The sequence below is a fragment of the Stenella coeruleoalba genome (genome assembly GCF_951394435.1).
Source record: "Stenella coeruleoalba genome assembly, chromosome: 5".
Taxonomy (NCBI): domain Eukaryota; kingdom Metazoa; phylum Chordata; class Mammalia; order Artiodactyla; family Delphinidae; genus Stenella; species Stenella coeruleoalba.
Window position 1 is genome coordinate 37,176,616 of NC_137150.1, and position 15,649 is coordinate 37,192,264.

Here is a 15,649-nt window from a genome sequence, read left to right on the forward strand (position 1 = left end):
TTTTGTGATTTTTTAACAAAGTTGAATATATTTCAGTATTTAATCCTGTGGAAAAGTATTTCCAGCAGAAGAACCAGTTAGAGCAAAGCCTGTGAGGTAAGTCCACCTGCCTTGCTCGATTCATAGCAAGCAGACCCCTGTGGCAGGAGCGGAATGAGCAGGAGACGTGGGAAGAGGGAGATAGATTACGTAGGGCCTTGGAGGCCACTCTAAGGACTTTGACTTCTATGAGAAGCCATTGGGGGTTTTGAGCAGAGTTGTGACGTTATCTGATTTACACTGTAAAGCATTGTTTGGCCTGGTATTCTGAGCAGAAACATGGGAATGGTTGGGAGTCCATGGCAGAAATCCAGGGGAGAAAGTTGATGGTGGCTTGGACCAGTACGGCAGCAATGATAGCGGAGAAGTACTGGATTCCGAATATACTTTGAAGGTCAAGTCAATAGGATTTCCTGATGGAGTTACTGTGGTCTGTGAAGAAGAGTGAGGCAGAGGCCCTACTATTTAAAGTAGTGAAACAGCAGGAGATGACCAATGAAGTGAACCTAGAGAAGGGAAGAGGACCGAGGTTTTTTGTTTTTTTTGCGGTATGTGGGCCTCTCACTGTTGTGGCCTCTCCCGTTGTGGAGCACAGGCTCCGGATGCGCAGGCTCCGGACGCGTAGGCTCAGCGGCCATGGCTCACGGGCCTAGCCGCTCTGCGGCATGTGGGATCTTCCTGGACCGGGGCACGAACCCGTGTCCCCTGCATTGGCAGGCGGACTCTCAACCACTGCGCCACCAGGGAAGCCCCAAGGACAGAGTTTTGAGGCAGGAGGCATACCAACTTTTCAACAAAAGAGTTTGGAAACTCTGGCCTAATACTTGATTGAGGTAATTCTTTCAGACAAAGGCTGAGATTTAATTCGCTCAACATGCCCTTGTAATTTAATTGTCCTGATTGTTTAATTAAATTAAATAAAACTAAGGTGTGTGTGAGGCTTTTCCTTCCCTCTCCCACTCTGTGAAATTCAGCTAAGAAGATGTATTATATTAGGTCAAAGAAAAAGGCATCAGAACTGGAGTTTACAGTTAAGGGTTCTAGTCCCAGTCTACGGAAAACGGGACGTGGGCAAGTCACTTAAACCCCCAGTCACTGATCTCTGCATCTGTGAGATGAGAGGATTGGAACAAATGTCCCTTCCCCTTCCATAGTTATTCTTTTTTGAGATGAGTCTGTAATTGGTAAGATTTCTTGTTTTGTTTGTTTTGTTCTTGATATAGTATAAGAAGGATAATTTTGAGCAGAAGCAACTTGAAGCACGCTTTATTTATCTCCCTCACACCCATCTTGGTCTGCAAGGGAAGGACATAGCCTGAACCAAATGCTTCCATTAAAACTGAGTTAGACATGACATTGTAAATCAACTATACCCCAATATAAAATAAAAATTAAATTAAAAAAAAAGAAAAACTGAGTTAGAACACCATCCCCGCTCTCTCTGCAGGATTCCTCTGGGAATATACTATGCACTTCCTGCTGAGAAAGGGATGTTTCATTGGCCTGGCAACCTGGGGCTCTCCTGCAGGTATTTCATCAGATTTTTGCCAGTAAGCAGTTTACAGGGCTGAAGCCAGAAGCAGCAGCTCTTACATGCGTTAGATCATGAAACCCCTTGAGAATCTGATGCAACAGCTGCTCTATCAGGTCAACAGGAAAGATATCATTGCCACCAAATATTAGAAATGGAAACCTCATCCTTTAATAAATGAAGAGGCTGAAGATAGAAGTGAAGAGATCTGCCCTAGGCCTAGGTAAGTAGTGACTGCAGACCAAAAATCTAGGTCTTGACTCTTGGCCAATGTTCTTTCCATTATATGATGATGCCTTGGCAAATTTTATATTTCTCTTATTTTCCTACAAAGCTACTTTTTAAAAATATTTTTTGGGGGGCATGCCATGTTTTGTTCTTAACAGCGTTACTGAGCTATAACTCACATACCATAATATTCAACCATTTAAAGGTACAACTCAATGGTCTTTAGTACAGTCACAGAGTTGTGCAACTATCAACACTACCTAATTTTAGAACATTTTATCACCCCAAAAGGAAACCCTATACCTATTATCAGTCATTCCCATTCCCCCATCCCAGCCCTAGGCAGCCACTAACCTACTTTCTATCTCCATGGCTTTGTCTATTCTGGGCATTTCATATAAGTGAAATTATACAGTATGTGGGGTTTTGTGACTAGCTTCTTTCACTTAGAATAATGTTTATAAGGTCCATCCATACTATAGCATGTCTCAATATTTCCCTCCTTTTTAGTGCCAAATAATATTCCATTGTATGGAACGTTTTGTTTACCCATTCATCAGTGGATGGACATTTGGGTTTTTTCCACTTTTTGACCATTGTGAATAATGGTGCTATGAACACTGGTACAAAAACGTGTACAAGTTTTTGTGTGGACATATGTTTTTGTTTCTCTTGATTTATACCTAAGAGAATTGCTGGGTCATGTGATGTCTGTGTTTAACATTTTGAGGAGCTGCCAAACTGTTTTCTAAAGTGGTTACACCATTTTACATTCCTACCAGCAATGTATCCAGGTTCCAATTTCTCCATATTCAAGCCAACACCTGTTATCATCTTTTTTCTCGTTTTTTTTCTTTTTTTTTTTGCGGTACACGGGCCTCTCCCGTTGCGGAGCACAGGCTCCGGACGCGCAGGCTCAGCGGCCATGGCTCACGGGCCCAGCCGCTCCGTGGCATGTGGGATCTTCCCGGCCCTGGGCACGAACCCATTTCCCCTGCATCGGCAGGCAGACTCTCAACCACTGCGCCACCAGGGAAGCCCTGTTACCATCTTTTTTAATCGTAGCCATCCTAGTAAGTGTGAAGTGGTGATATATGTGGTTAGTGGCTACCACAGTGGACAAAGTAGAACCAAATAGTCAGGTACTAAAATGTAATTCAAAGCCAGATCATAAATTCTACCCTCATTTTTTTCCCTGCAGCCCACACTGAATGAGCCTTTACTATGTGACATTTACTATACTAAGCACTGTCTTAGATTATCTCATTTAATTCTCATGATACTACCAGCAATAGATACTATTACTGGCCCATTTTATAAATGAGGAAACTGGCTTAAAAAAGCTAAGTTGGCTTGACTTTGTGACCAGTAAGTGGTAAGTCCAGGATTTAAGTCTAGGTCTATTTATCCCCTGAAATGAAGTCTTTAATCACTACACTCTACTGCTAAATATTTTATTCAGTAGATTTGCTTTTCAAAATGAATCTTAGCACTCATTACTTTTCAAAGTTTTACCCTCACCGTGCCTCTCTCTAGCTCCCAGGGATATCTGAATAGTTGTTCGCAAACTCAGGTATTAGAATCGCCAACTTCAATGTGCTTTATTAGCCTTATGGGTGTTTCTGATATAAACCAAAATTTGAGAACCACTGAGTCTGTTAGAATTAAGTGCAGCTGCAATGAAAAGAAACAGTGCCACAACCAACTTAGAAGTTTATTTTTCTTATCCATTAAGAAGCCCAGAGATGGTCGGTCAGTCTAGGGTGGGTATCAAGCTCTGCAGTGCTGGGAACCAGGCTCCATCCATCTCTTTGCTTTGTGTGGCTTTCGTTTTCCCAAAGTCATCTCATTGTCCAGCTTGCTGTTGGAGCTTCATCTATTATGTTTGCATTCCAGCTAGCAAGAAGGTAGAAGGGGAGAGGAATACATACATTCCCTTTAAGGATTGTCCAGGCATATGCACGCACCACTTCCACTTATTCCCACTGGCCAGAATTGAGATGTAGGGCCACACTCTGCTACAGGGAGGCTGAGAAAAGCAGCCTTTATTTTGCGTGGCCACGTGGTCAGAGAACTATTATAAGTTCTTTTATGAGGGAGGAATTAGGAAGAGTAAGTATTTGGGACAATTAATCTCTGTCACACACAGCAAAGAGAAAAATTTACCTAATTCCACCTCTACTTTTGACACGAGACCTAAGAGACATTCTTTTTATCAGAAATTTTAGATCCCATAATGAAGGTGGCTAGGGCAGTGGTTCTCAAACTGCTGCACATAGGAATCACCTGGGGATCTTAAAGACCACTGATGCCTGGCTTCCACAGTGGCCCCCCATGGTGATTCTAAGGTGCAGCAAAGTGTGGGAACAAGACTCCTAAATCTTTGATCATCAACCTAAGATCCATTGCATGTGGATTTGCTTCGTTCTATTTTTTTCTTCTGAATTGAAACCCCAGCAGTTGGACTGATACATATTACTGGTAACAGGGTTAGGTATGATCAGGGTAAATCCACTACCAGCCCTGAAAAAGACAATTCAGGGGGCATGTCCTCCTGACAATAGCCAGTGCCATTCTCACATACAGAGGAAAACACATTTTCATTGTAGCTATATTTAAACACGTATTATTTCTGTGTGGCATGAAAATAACTACTCTGGTCGTGTGTGTGTGTGTGTGTGTAGCAGGGCTCAGATATGATGATGTATCATCCTTGAGCATTTATATTTCAAACAGAAGAACTCATTCAAATCAAATTCAGATGACCCTCTCTATTTGGCAGTATGTTTGTCATCTAGGAGCTCAAAATAGCACTTTAGAGATCCAAACAGCCTGAGCTAGTGGCATCTCAAACCATTACTAGCTGTCAGATATTTTATCCATTCAAGGAGTTCGGTGGACAAAGGTTATGTTTCTTTGAATTAATGCGGAGGCCTGTTTTCTAAGTTGAGCTGTGAAAGGAGGAGAAGAGGAGTAAAATGGAAAATTTTCAAAGAAGAAATCTAGACAGGTCATTTCATCCACCTCTTCCCCTTCAGGAAGAATGACACTAAAACATTCCAAGCAGATGAGAATCTATACTATTTTTATAGCTCTTAAATGACAGGATTGCACAACCCCATTCTCCCTGTACCACATTTCATTGTAATAATTGTAATTGTAATTGAGATAATTTGCAGCTAGGAAATTTTTCTTTGCATTGAAGCCAAAGGCTCTAACCAGGTTAATCCTATTTCCTCTTTGCTGGTCTTCAGTTCAGATGTGCAACAGCATCCTTTGTGAAATTTTCTCACACATTTGGAAACTATAATTAAATAAATCTTCAGGTTTCTCTTTTCCAATCTGAATAACCTCCCTTCACGCCTACGTATTACATTGCTTTCAAACTTGTGGGATTAAACTTGTGGTTCTTAAACTTGTGAGTTTCTCAAACTTGTCTGCACATTGGAATCACCTGGAGAGCTTCAAAAAAACTACTGGTGCCTGTGTCCCACCTCCAGAGATTGTGATTTAACTGTCTGGGTTATGTTGTGAACTTCGGACTTTTTAAAAGATTTCCAAGTGATTTGAACTTGTGGACAAGTTTTCGAACCCCTGTCTGAACCTGCTACTGGCCTATCACACTCCCCTCCTTCCTCCTTGCTACTAGAACCTCAATAACAGCCCCAGATTAGGGATCATAATTGACCTGAAAAAGTGGTTCCCATCCCTGAGTACCATTAGAATCATCTGCAGAGCTTTGACATTAGGAATGCCTGGACCCCACCAACAAATTAAATCAGAACATGTAGGGGGTGGCACCGGGGAACTTATACCGTTAAAAATGCTCTCCAGGGCTTCCCTGGTGGCGCAGTGGTTGAGAGTCCGCCTGCCGATGCAGGGGACGCGGGTTCGTGCCCCGGTCTGGGAGGATCCCACATGCTGCGGAGCGGCTGGGCCCGTGAGCCATGGCCGCTGAGCCTGTGCTTCCGGAGCCTGTGCTCCGCGGCGGGAGAGGCCACAGCAGTGAGAGGCCCGCATACCGCAAAAAAAAAAAAAAAAAAAAAAAAATGCTCTCCAGGTGTTCCTAATGCACCACCAGGGTTGGGAGCCATTGGTGAGAAGTCAGTGGTTCTCAAAGTGTTTAGCTAAGACCAGCAGTATCTGCATCACCTGAGAACTTAATTTTTTTTTTTTTTTTTTTGCAGTACGCGAGCCTCTCACTGTTGTGGCCTCTGCCGTTGCGGAGCACAGGCTCCGGATGCGCAGGCTCAGCGGCGCCATGGCTCACGGGCCCAGCCGCTCCGAGGCATGTGGGATCCTCCCGGACCGGGGCACGAGCCCGTATCCCCTGCATCGGCAGGCGGACTCCCAACCACTGCGCCACCAGGGAAGCCCAGAACTTAATTTTTTAAATTAATTTTTATTGGAGTATAGTTGCTTTACAATATTGTGTTAGTTTCTGCCGTACAGCAAAGTGAATCAGCTATGTGTATACATACATCCCCTCTTTTTGGGATTTCCTTCCCATTTAGGTCACCACAGAGCACTGAGTTCCTTGTGCTATACAGTAGGTTCTCATTAGTTATCTTTTTTTTTTTTTTTTTCCTTTGCGGTACGCGGGCCTCTCACCGCTGTGGCCCCTCCCACTGCAGAGGACAGGCTCCGGACGCGCAGGCTCAGCGGCCATGGCTCACGGGCCCAGCCGCTCCGCGGCATGTGGGATCCTCCCGGACGGGGGCACAAACCCGCGTCCCCTGCATCGGCAGGCGGACTCTTAACCACTGCGCCACCAGGGAAGCCCTTAGTTATCTATTTTATACATAGCAGTGTATATATGTCAATCCCAATCCCCCAATTCATCCCACCCCTCCCTTCCCCGCCTTGGTATCCATACATTTGTACCTGAGAACTCTAAATAATACAGATCCTCAGGTTCTAATCCAGGCCTACTGAATCAGAATCTCTGGGGGTGTTTTAACAAGCGCTCCAAGTGATTCCAGCGCCTGTTAAACTTTGGGAAGCACTAGTCTACGCCCATTACAAAGAGCCTGGTCCCTGATTTCCCAGCCTCCCTTTCAACAACAGGTGGTCATGTGACCCACTTCTGGCCAATGAGACCTGGTAGAGAGCTGGGAAGAGGTGGTTTCTGGGAAGGCTTTTACTTTCTTGATACGGGAGAACGGTTAAGGCTAGCGGTGCACTTCTGCGTCTTCCTCCGTCGCCATCTTGAAGGTAGGAGACCCCCTCCCTGGAACTGTAGCTGCCATCTGGGGGCCATGAGACAAGCAAACCCAAGAGAATCTCAGAGACCTTGACCCCAATTATAGCATGCTGCTGACCAATACCAGCAGTAACCTACCTCCATACTTCTAGTTATGGAGAAAATAAATCCCTACTTATTTATGTAAGGTCGGATCTTAACAAACGGCACCGCGAAACAGAGGAAAGCGTCAAGTGAGCTTTATTAGGGAGCGCTCCCGGGCGAGGTTCACTTGTCCGAGAGAAAGGGGCCAGAGAAGTCACATCCGGGCGAGGGTTGGGCAAGATTTTATAGGGGAAGAAGGGAAAGGGGTGTGGTGAATCTGGGAGGGCGCAGGGTATTCCTTATTTGGTGGTCTCTTCGGGTATCGTGGCAATATCTGGTGCCGGTTGCATCAGTCTTGGGACCCGTTAGTCCCGCCCCTCGAAAGGCGGGAAGGCTGGGCGGGGTGGAAAGTCCTCAGGTCAGTCCCTGGAACTGGGTGGTCCGGAAAGTCTCCATGTCAGTTTCTGGAACTGGGTGGTCTGGAGAGTTTCGGTCTGATGCAACCTGTGAATCTGATTGCGTTCCCCTGCCTCGGGCCAATTGGCCTTACATCTTAAGCCACTGTTAGTAGGATTTTATGTTGGTCGCAGCAGAACACTATCCTTACTGATAGCGAATCAGATCTCCCAGGACTTTCTACACGGAGAAAACTCAGAATTGGATCCAGTATTTATAGTTGGAGTTAATGCTAACTTTAAGGGAATGTCACCTTCTAATTGTGGTATCCTAAATATTACATCAGTGGACCCCAAACCTGGCTACGTATCAGTACTACATGAGGAAGCTTATTTTAAATGATTCCTGAACCTCACCCCAGATGTTCTGAATTGGAATCGCCCAGATTTGTACTGGGAAACTGAAACTTAACAAGGTAACTTTTGCTCCCAGCTGGCCACAGACTACGTGTTGCTGAGACTAGGGTGAGGCTAGTAAGGAGCCCAAGGGAAAATTTTAAAGAGACACTCACTCTCAGTGTCACGCAGCCGTGGATCCTACACTTGCAAGCCCCTGCCAGTGAGTGCCTCCTTAAATTTTGTGTCCTAGGCATGTCACTTGGCCTCACCCTGATTCAGATTAGGTACATTTAACAGATGATGTCTATCTTTAAGAGGAAACCCCAAATAATCCTTTATAAAAAACAATCAGCTCAATCAACTAAATTATCTAATTTTTCAGTGGTGGTTCTAGCATCGTAAAGACAGACACATTTATTTATAAATTATGCAACATACAGTTTAATTTCAGTTTGGGGTCTGCATCTTGGTGTCAGGTGACATCGGTTCCCTTCTGAGTTGAAAAATAACTACAGCACTGATTGTCTCAGTCCCTGTTCACCCACATGAAAACAGATATGTGATCTTGTGAGAGAAGAATTTAATTAGGTGAGTCAAAGGGTGTCAGATAGCGTGCTAGTGGCAGAATCCAGGACTGAGGTCCTCCTGTAGCTACAAAGCAGTCAAGTATCCATTACTTGAATTAAAAGTGGAAACTAGTAGGTGTTTGTAAAAATATGTGTTGAGCTTGGCTATTCCTGTTTCCCGAAAGTATTTTAGGACACATATAGGCTGCGGTCTCCCAGAAATAGAAGTGTGGGTAACTTAACCCAAAGTTGTGGTTCCTGTGTGCAGCCTGTGTTGGATCGTGCGTCAGCAGAATGCATGGTGAAGAGTCTGAGTGGCCTGACCTTCAGGAGCTTCCTCAGGATGCCTCGTTAGGGTCGGCAGGGAGGTGGGGGTGCTGGCCAGGCAGACTAAGGGAAGTCGCACATGACTTTGGTCGAGGCAGAGCCAAAGGTCCGGGCTAAAGCTTAGGTGCACGTGTTTCACTCCACGTTTCATGGCTCTGGCTTTTGATTTCATAGATATAGTACTGATGGCAACAGCTGGAGGCTTGTAGCAGGACAGCCTTCACCAAGTGAACCATAAAAGGGCCCTCTTGTCACACTGCCCCCCTGCTGCAGAGGTGGCCTTAGATTACCTGTCATCTTGGTGTGGCTGGTGGGCACCCCAGCACAGATCAGGCAAATATTTAACAAGTAGTTGCTACTTGTTAAAAATAATGACTACACTTTCCTGTGTGATGGAGGCTAGAGACTCTGACTGACCTCTCTCTGTGTGATTGTCTCAGATTTACGGCAGCAAGATTAGATGTCCTGTCTCGCTGCGGAAGGGGATTAGTTACAAATTCTACCTGTGAACCAGGAACTGAGTAACTGTTGTCTTGAGGCTACTTCCCTATTTCCTTTTCTGACAGTCTTGAAGCACGCAAGGTAGCACTCAGCAGCCACTGGCAAACCGAGACCGGATTAAATCAAAACTCAAATGTGTCAGAGGGTTTGGAGGGAGCCCAAAAAAGTGTTTGCTAGCCAGGATGACTGAGAACCCACACGTGGTGCCAGAGTGCAGCCAGCCCAGACAGCGCACCCAGGCAGATCTGCGGCGCTCGCTGGAGTCTGTGCTGCGAGGGCCCAGCTGGCTCTTTGCAGAGTCACCCTCCTTCAAACACAAACCCTGGGTGTTTTTGTTTTTGTTTTGTTTTGTGGTACACGGGCCTCTCCCTGCTGTGGCCTCTCCTGTTGCGGAGCACAGGCTCCGGACGCGCAGGCTCAGCGGCCACGGCTCATGGGCCCAGCCGCTCCGCGGCATGCGGGATCTTCCCGGACCGGGGCACGAACCCGTGTCCCCTGCGTCGGCAGGCGGACTCTCAACCACTGCGCCACCAGGGAAACCCAACCCTGGGTGTTTTGATGAGATGCATCCAGAAATATGAAGGGAAGAAATGGCATGATGTCTGGGATTTGTTTTAAAAGTATTTAAGAATTTCAGCGAAGAATAAAGAAGAAAAATAATAAAAGGGGCTTGATAGAGCAACTGTGGCAAAATCATGATGGTGGTTGACTCTGGAGTTTGGGTAAATAGGAATTTATTATTCTATTCTTTCTGAGTTTGTATATTTGAACAGTTTCATAGTTAAAAATCTGTTTAAAAGGTTAAACTGTCATTGTAAAGATTGTAAACGCTGCAGTAAGTTGATGTATTTTTTGTATACTACTCATTTCTTTTGGGTGACATCAAGCAATAAGGGGCTAGAACTATCTGGAATTTGATCTGGAATATCCTTGCTACTCAGCCCCGTCCGCCTCCTGCTTGGGCTCAGGACCTTTATTTTTCGGTGAAAAGATGGCAGAACAGGGCTTCCCTGGTGGCGCAGTGGTTGAGAGTCCACCTGCCGATGCAGGGGACACGGGTTTGTGCCCTGGTCCGGGAAGATCCCACATGCCACGGAGCGGCTGGGCCCGTGAGCCGTGGCCGCTGAGCCTGCGCATCCGGAGCCTGTGCTCCGCAATGGGAGAGGCCACAACAGTGAGAAAAAAAAAAAAAAAAGATGGCAGGACTGGGGCTCAAGAAATGTGGGTGCAAATTTGATCTGTTCATTAACAGTGAGACCTTAGATAAGTCACTTGCCTGTCCCACAGCTGCTTTCCTTTCTCTGTGAACTGAGGCTGATCCTGTGATAACACCAGCCTCGCAGGTTCTTAGAAGATCACATGAAATAAGGTACCCTGTGAAGTGTTAGGGAAGTGTTAGTAACAGCAGCATGACCTTGGACCAGGTGGCCAAGTGCTCTGGCCTCGGATTCCTCATTTATAAGATGAGAGGCGAGGTCACATCAGCATTCCCAGAGCCGTGTGAGAACCGCCCCAGAGGAGTGTTAAAATTCAGATTCCGGGCCCCACCATAACCTCCTGAATCAGGATTTCCAGAGGTGAAGCCCAGGAAATGTATGCAGCCGATTCTGCATTGCAGCCTATTGGGGGGGTGGGGGGAGGCAGGCACTGAGTTAAATAATAGAGGTTCTTTCCTGCTCTAACAACTGAAATGGCTGTTTGGAGGATTGGGAGTCTTTTGGTGCCCAGTTATTTTGATGGTTAGCTGCAGGTCACAGATTTGGGGTAATTTCATGGTGAAAAACAGAGAACCATAATAAATGAGGAGGAGGGAGTCTGAACTAGTCTGGTGGACCAAGGCCCTTATAGCCAGAGGTAGACACACAAATTAAGAGTGGAGAGTAGCGTCAACAGTTCTGCTCTTGCAGCTGCTGTGTAAAAATGCCCAGTGAGCGGGCCTCAGCCAGCCACTACAAGAGCCTAGGGTGGGAGAGCGAACTGTCTCCAGTGAGAGCACCCATAGTTTCTGCTGTCTAGGGGACCCTGGGTGGCCAGTCCAGACAGCAGGGCCACGTGTGGGAGGGTGACCTTGCAGTCCTGTCTCCAGGCGTGCGCCTCCGTCACCATCACCGCTGGCTGGAGGGGGGACTGGCTGCCCACCACACCCGTGTCCGTCTCTTCGGCGCCCCTCCACTTTCGCCTGAGGCACATTCCAACACTGGTTCATGTTTGCTCACCAGTCACTCTCCCCCCATTCTGAGTTCTCTCAGAATTCTTGCTTGTCTCATCTGAAAAGCAGTCCAAGTCAGTGTTTGTTGACTGTCTGATGTGTTCAAGGTCTTGTGCTACTGACCTCAGATGAGGCAAACAAGAGGAAAAGGGAGCCCTTGCCCTTAAAGCACCGGACTGATGTGGGGAGGGAGGAGAGGCTGAGAAAAGCACACAGATAACCCGATGCAAAGGACCTGGCAAGCACCACAGGAATCCTGTGAGTTGTGGAAGGACTTTAAGGAGGTTGGTCACATTCAAAAGACTTGATAGAGAAAGCACGGGGACTTCCCTGGTGGTCCAGTGGTGAAGACTCCGTGCTTCCACTGCAGGAGGTGCGGGTTCGATCCCTCGTCGGGGAACTAAGATCCCGCATGATGCTTGGCGTAGCTAAAAAAAAAAAAAAAGAGGAAGAAGAAAGTGTGGTATTAGAGATGCATCTTGTAAGTAGGTCTTCTAGAGGCAGAAGAGGATGGGCAAAGTATTTGGGGAAGAGTATTTGGGGAAGGGTGTGTGTGTGTGTGTGTGTGTGTGTGTGTGTGTGTGTGTGTGTGTGTGTGTGTGTGTGTGTGTGTGTGTGTGTGTGTGTGTGTGTGTGGAAAAACAAGCAAAGACATTTCAGCTGGATCCTGGTCTGAGTAGGAGACCAGTGGGACACAGATGCAGGCTGGGCCATTCAGAAGAGGCACTTACTTCAGCTTGCTAAGTAAGAAGGTTTTTGAGAAAAAAACCTGATGTGATCCAAGCAGTACTTTGGGAACACTGAGTTAGTGGCCAGTGTGCAGACCGCAGAGACAGACGGACCAAGCTGCCTACCGTAGAGAGGACAAGAGAGTGGTGACCCTCAGGATGGGCCACACGGGGCCACCACATGGTGGTACCCAGAGTCCAGGAAACTCTGGAGTTGGGCTGAGGAGGAGATGTCATGAGGTGTTATTTTAAAAACTCTAGTTAGTCTGAGGTGAGCCACCCTCTGTTCTGACCTATACTTGAGGTCTGGAGAGGCCAACATTTTCCTGTCTTACACAAGAAACACAAAATCAAGGTTCCTCCCCAAGGGAGCCACCAAATTCATCTTTCCCTAATATCCACAACGATTCCCACAGCCATTCCACAGGGATCTGCAAGAAAAAAAACAAGCAGTTGAAATGGAGGTCCGAGTACCCTGTCTTTGTGCCTCAGAACTTCTAAACAGCCCCGAGGGTAGATGATTTCACTTGCGTGTAACAGCCTCTCTCCTCCACCTGTGCCCTCAGTTCTGTCCCTTCCCTGCCCACAGCTCCTGCGAGGTCTCCCTCTCCCATGGCTCCATCCCTCCACCATCCATCCCATGCGCCTTCTACTCCAAACCTCGACCACTGCTGGAGCCTCCTGACTGCCTCTTTGCCCTCTTGCCCCCTTCCTGGCCCTGCCCTTTGAGCCACGGACAGACAGACACCCGGAGTGGTCCTTTTCAGAGTGAAATAACACTATGTCACTATCTTGCTTCAACCCTCCAAGGAGACCACTCTGGCCTCCTTGCTGCTTTCACACCCGCCAAGCGTGTGCCAGACTCAGGCTTGGCCCTTGCTCTACCCTCTGCCTGTGATATTCTCCCTCAGCTACTGGTATGGCCTACTCCCTCGCTTTAGGCTTTTATCTGAATGCCACCTCCTCAGAGAGGACTTTTTGGGCTGCCCTGTCACTCCTATCCACGGACCCCGCTTCATTGTTCTTTGTAACGGAGATGGCGTCAGTATCTGTGTGGTGTCCATCTGCACCAGCAGCAGGATGTGAGCTCCATGAGGATGGGGTCTCTGTTTTGCCCACCTCAGTTTGCTCAGGGCCTGGATAAGGGCCAGGTTCTCAAATATTTGTCAAATGAATGAATGTGGAGATCTCTCCGGAAAACACTTTCCTTGGCTCTGCTTCTGTTTCTTGGTCCTCATTCACTTTGGTCCTTGAAGGTTTTGACTTACCTGAGCACCATGGCCGGGCCCCTCGACGAGCATGGAGCTAAATGTTTCTCCTCCTCCGTCTCAGACCACTCCCAGTACTTTCACGGGCTCCCTAAATATAAATACGTCCCAAGATTCACTCCTTACTCTCCTCTCACTCCCTCTGCCTTTTCTCCATCTTCATCTCTTATCTCTGTGCAGATGATACCTTACTGTTCACTTTCAGCCTGGATCTCTATAAACTCCAGTCCTTCCAATGCCCAGTAGACGGGACGGCACCTCATATTTCATATATTCAATACTTAAAATTTTCCTCCCTCTCCTCACTTTTCTACGCAATATGTGTTACTAGCACTACTGTTTCCTTGGCTTCCAAGTTAGAAGTCTTAGAGTCCTTTTTTTTATTCCTCCTTCAGACTCTGTTTCCTATTAGTCACCAGTCCTATTGAATCTGCCTTTGAAGTGCCTCTTAATGTCTCTTCAGCTATTTCCATTCTCACAGCAACCACCCTGTTATGACCTTTGCCTGCCTGGCCAGAACCAGCTTGACCTCTTTGGTGGTTCCTTTCCTGCTGGCAGGCCCCTATTTAGGACCCCCTCCCCTTATATCTCTGCTTCGAGGAGTCGCTCCCGGCTCTGATCCACCAGCCTCACCTCACTGCGTCTCCAGCCCAGCTGTGGCTCCCTGCTTGCCCCTGCACTGCCCAAGGCTCCCAACCCTGCTCTTAAGTAAAAGTCTAAAAGCCAGGTAGGCCAGGCCCACTCCTTTCTCCCCATAGGCCCAGCTCCTAGCACCTCGGTCCACTCAGAGGCCCCAGCTCCCATCTCCCCAGGCAATGAGGTTTGAAGTCACTTCTTCACCAGCACCTCTCACCCCGCTCCAGTTTCTTCCCTTCCTTCTGTCAGATGTGACGTCAAATAACAGAATCATTTTTGGAAGAGTAGCTTTAAGGGCTTGGCCACCCTGCTAAAAAATGAATAGCTCTGTATTTCCTATATAATGAAGACCGAATACCTCATCTTACAACTCAAATTTGAGTATGATCTACCTTTTAGCCATAAAATTCCTAAAATAGGCCTAAGACTCAAATGCTGAGAGGGGCTGGGAAGGTAATAGAAATGAACAATATGTATACTACAATAGGGAGTGGTGGAGACTGGCACACTGGAGAGCACGTGTGCTCTTTAAAGAGGAGAACCAGTTGTTGCCATGAAGAAATTTGGGCCTGGTAGTGCCAGATGTTCTCATTATTCAACAGACGCTAGAAATCTGAATTTTTATGCAAAATTTCCTGAGTTTTTAAATGTTGGCTTAAAAAAACATTTGGTACAGTGCAAATCGTGTCTGCAGGCTGGATCCAGCTGCAGAGATACAGACTGGAATTCTGCCCTCTGTACCAAGCAAACCAGCCAAAAGCTCTGAGCCTACGCCTGTGAAAACAGTAATAATAGCAATAAGCGAGTGTCAGTATGGTGTTAAAGATCTGTTAGCTCCCGGCTGAGACCTCCTCCTTGGTGTAATCAGAAGGAGAGAGAATTCAAGTGGTAATAACTTTCTCACTATGTGAGTCAGTGGCATTTGCTGCCTGGTCTGTGTACAACCTAAAACCATCCCGTAGCGCCAGTAGCAATGGCCCCATTTGTGTCTCAACCTGGCATAAGGTACACAAACCATGCTTGTTGTAGTAAATAAGTGGCATTTCCAGAGGCTTGGAGACAAAATTCTTTAAAGAGTTCGTGTTCCAAATGTTTGTTTATAAGGGTTTTGGGTTCTTTCCAACATGGAGCACACTTTCCCCAGAAATGGGGATATAAATAGGACCACAGAAGCAACACTGCAGATGGATTACTTTACATTTGCAATGAAAAAGAGTAGCCAAGAAGGCTGTTACAAATATATGGTATGACACATCAACCCCACAAACCTCGTCTGCCCTAGTGGCTCCTGGTCAGAAATAAACCTCTGGGAGTCAGGCCTTTGAGAGGAGCCAGGACACACAGAAGGGTGGGGTGGGCTGGCGGAGGAGAGTGTCTGACAGGATATAGAGTTTGTGAAGTCCCTGGAGGGAAGGTGTTGGCCCTCCAACCGCTCTCCCTGGACTTGTCATCAGCACTGGCCTAGGAATGGCCCTCCTTTGAGGCTGAGGGCCTTGGGGTTTGGCCAGGAGTAAGGAAGGGGAGAACACAGATTA

At 46.9% G+C, this 15,649-nt stretch overlaps 1 protein-coding gene across 3 annotated transcripts in view; it reads left to right on the forward strand.

Annotated features, from left to right (window-relative positions):
* Nucleotides 1-6,263: 6,263 nt before the first annotated feature.
* The window catches only part of TIPARP (TCDD inducible poly(ADP-ribose) polymerase), a 65,871-nt gene continuing 56,485 nt past the window's right edge, over nt 6,264-15,649 (forward strand). For all 3 annotated transcript variants that reach the window (XM_079921534.1, XM_079921537.1, XM_079921535.1), the window contains exon 1: nt 6,264-7,012. The gene's annotated coding sequence lies outside the window, so the exon portion shown is untranslated. The remainder of the gene's footprint in view (nt 7,013-15,649) is intronic.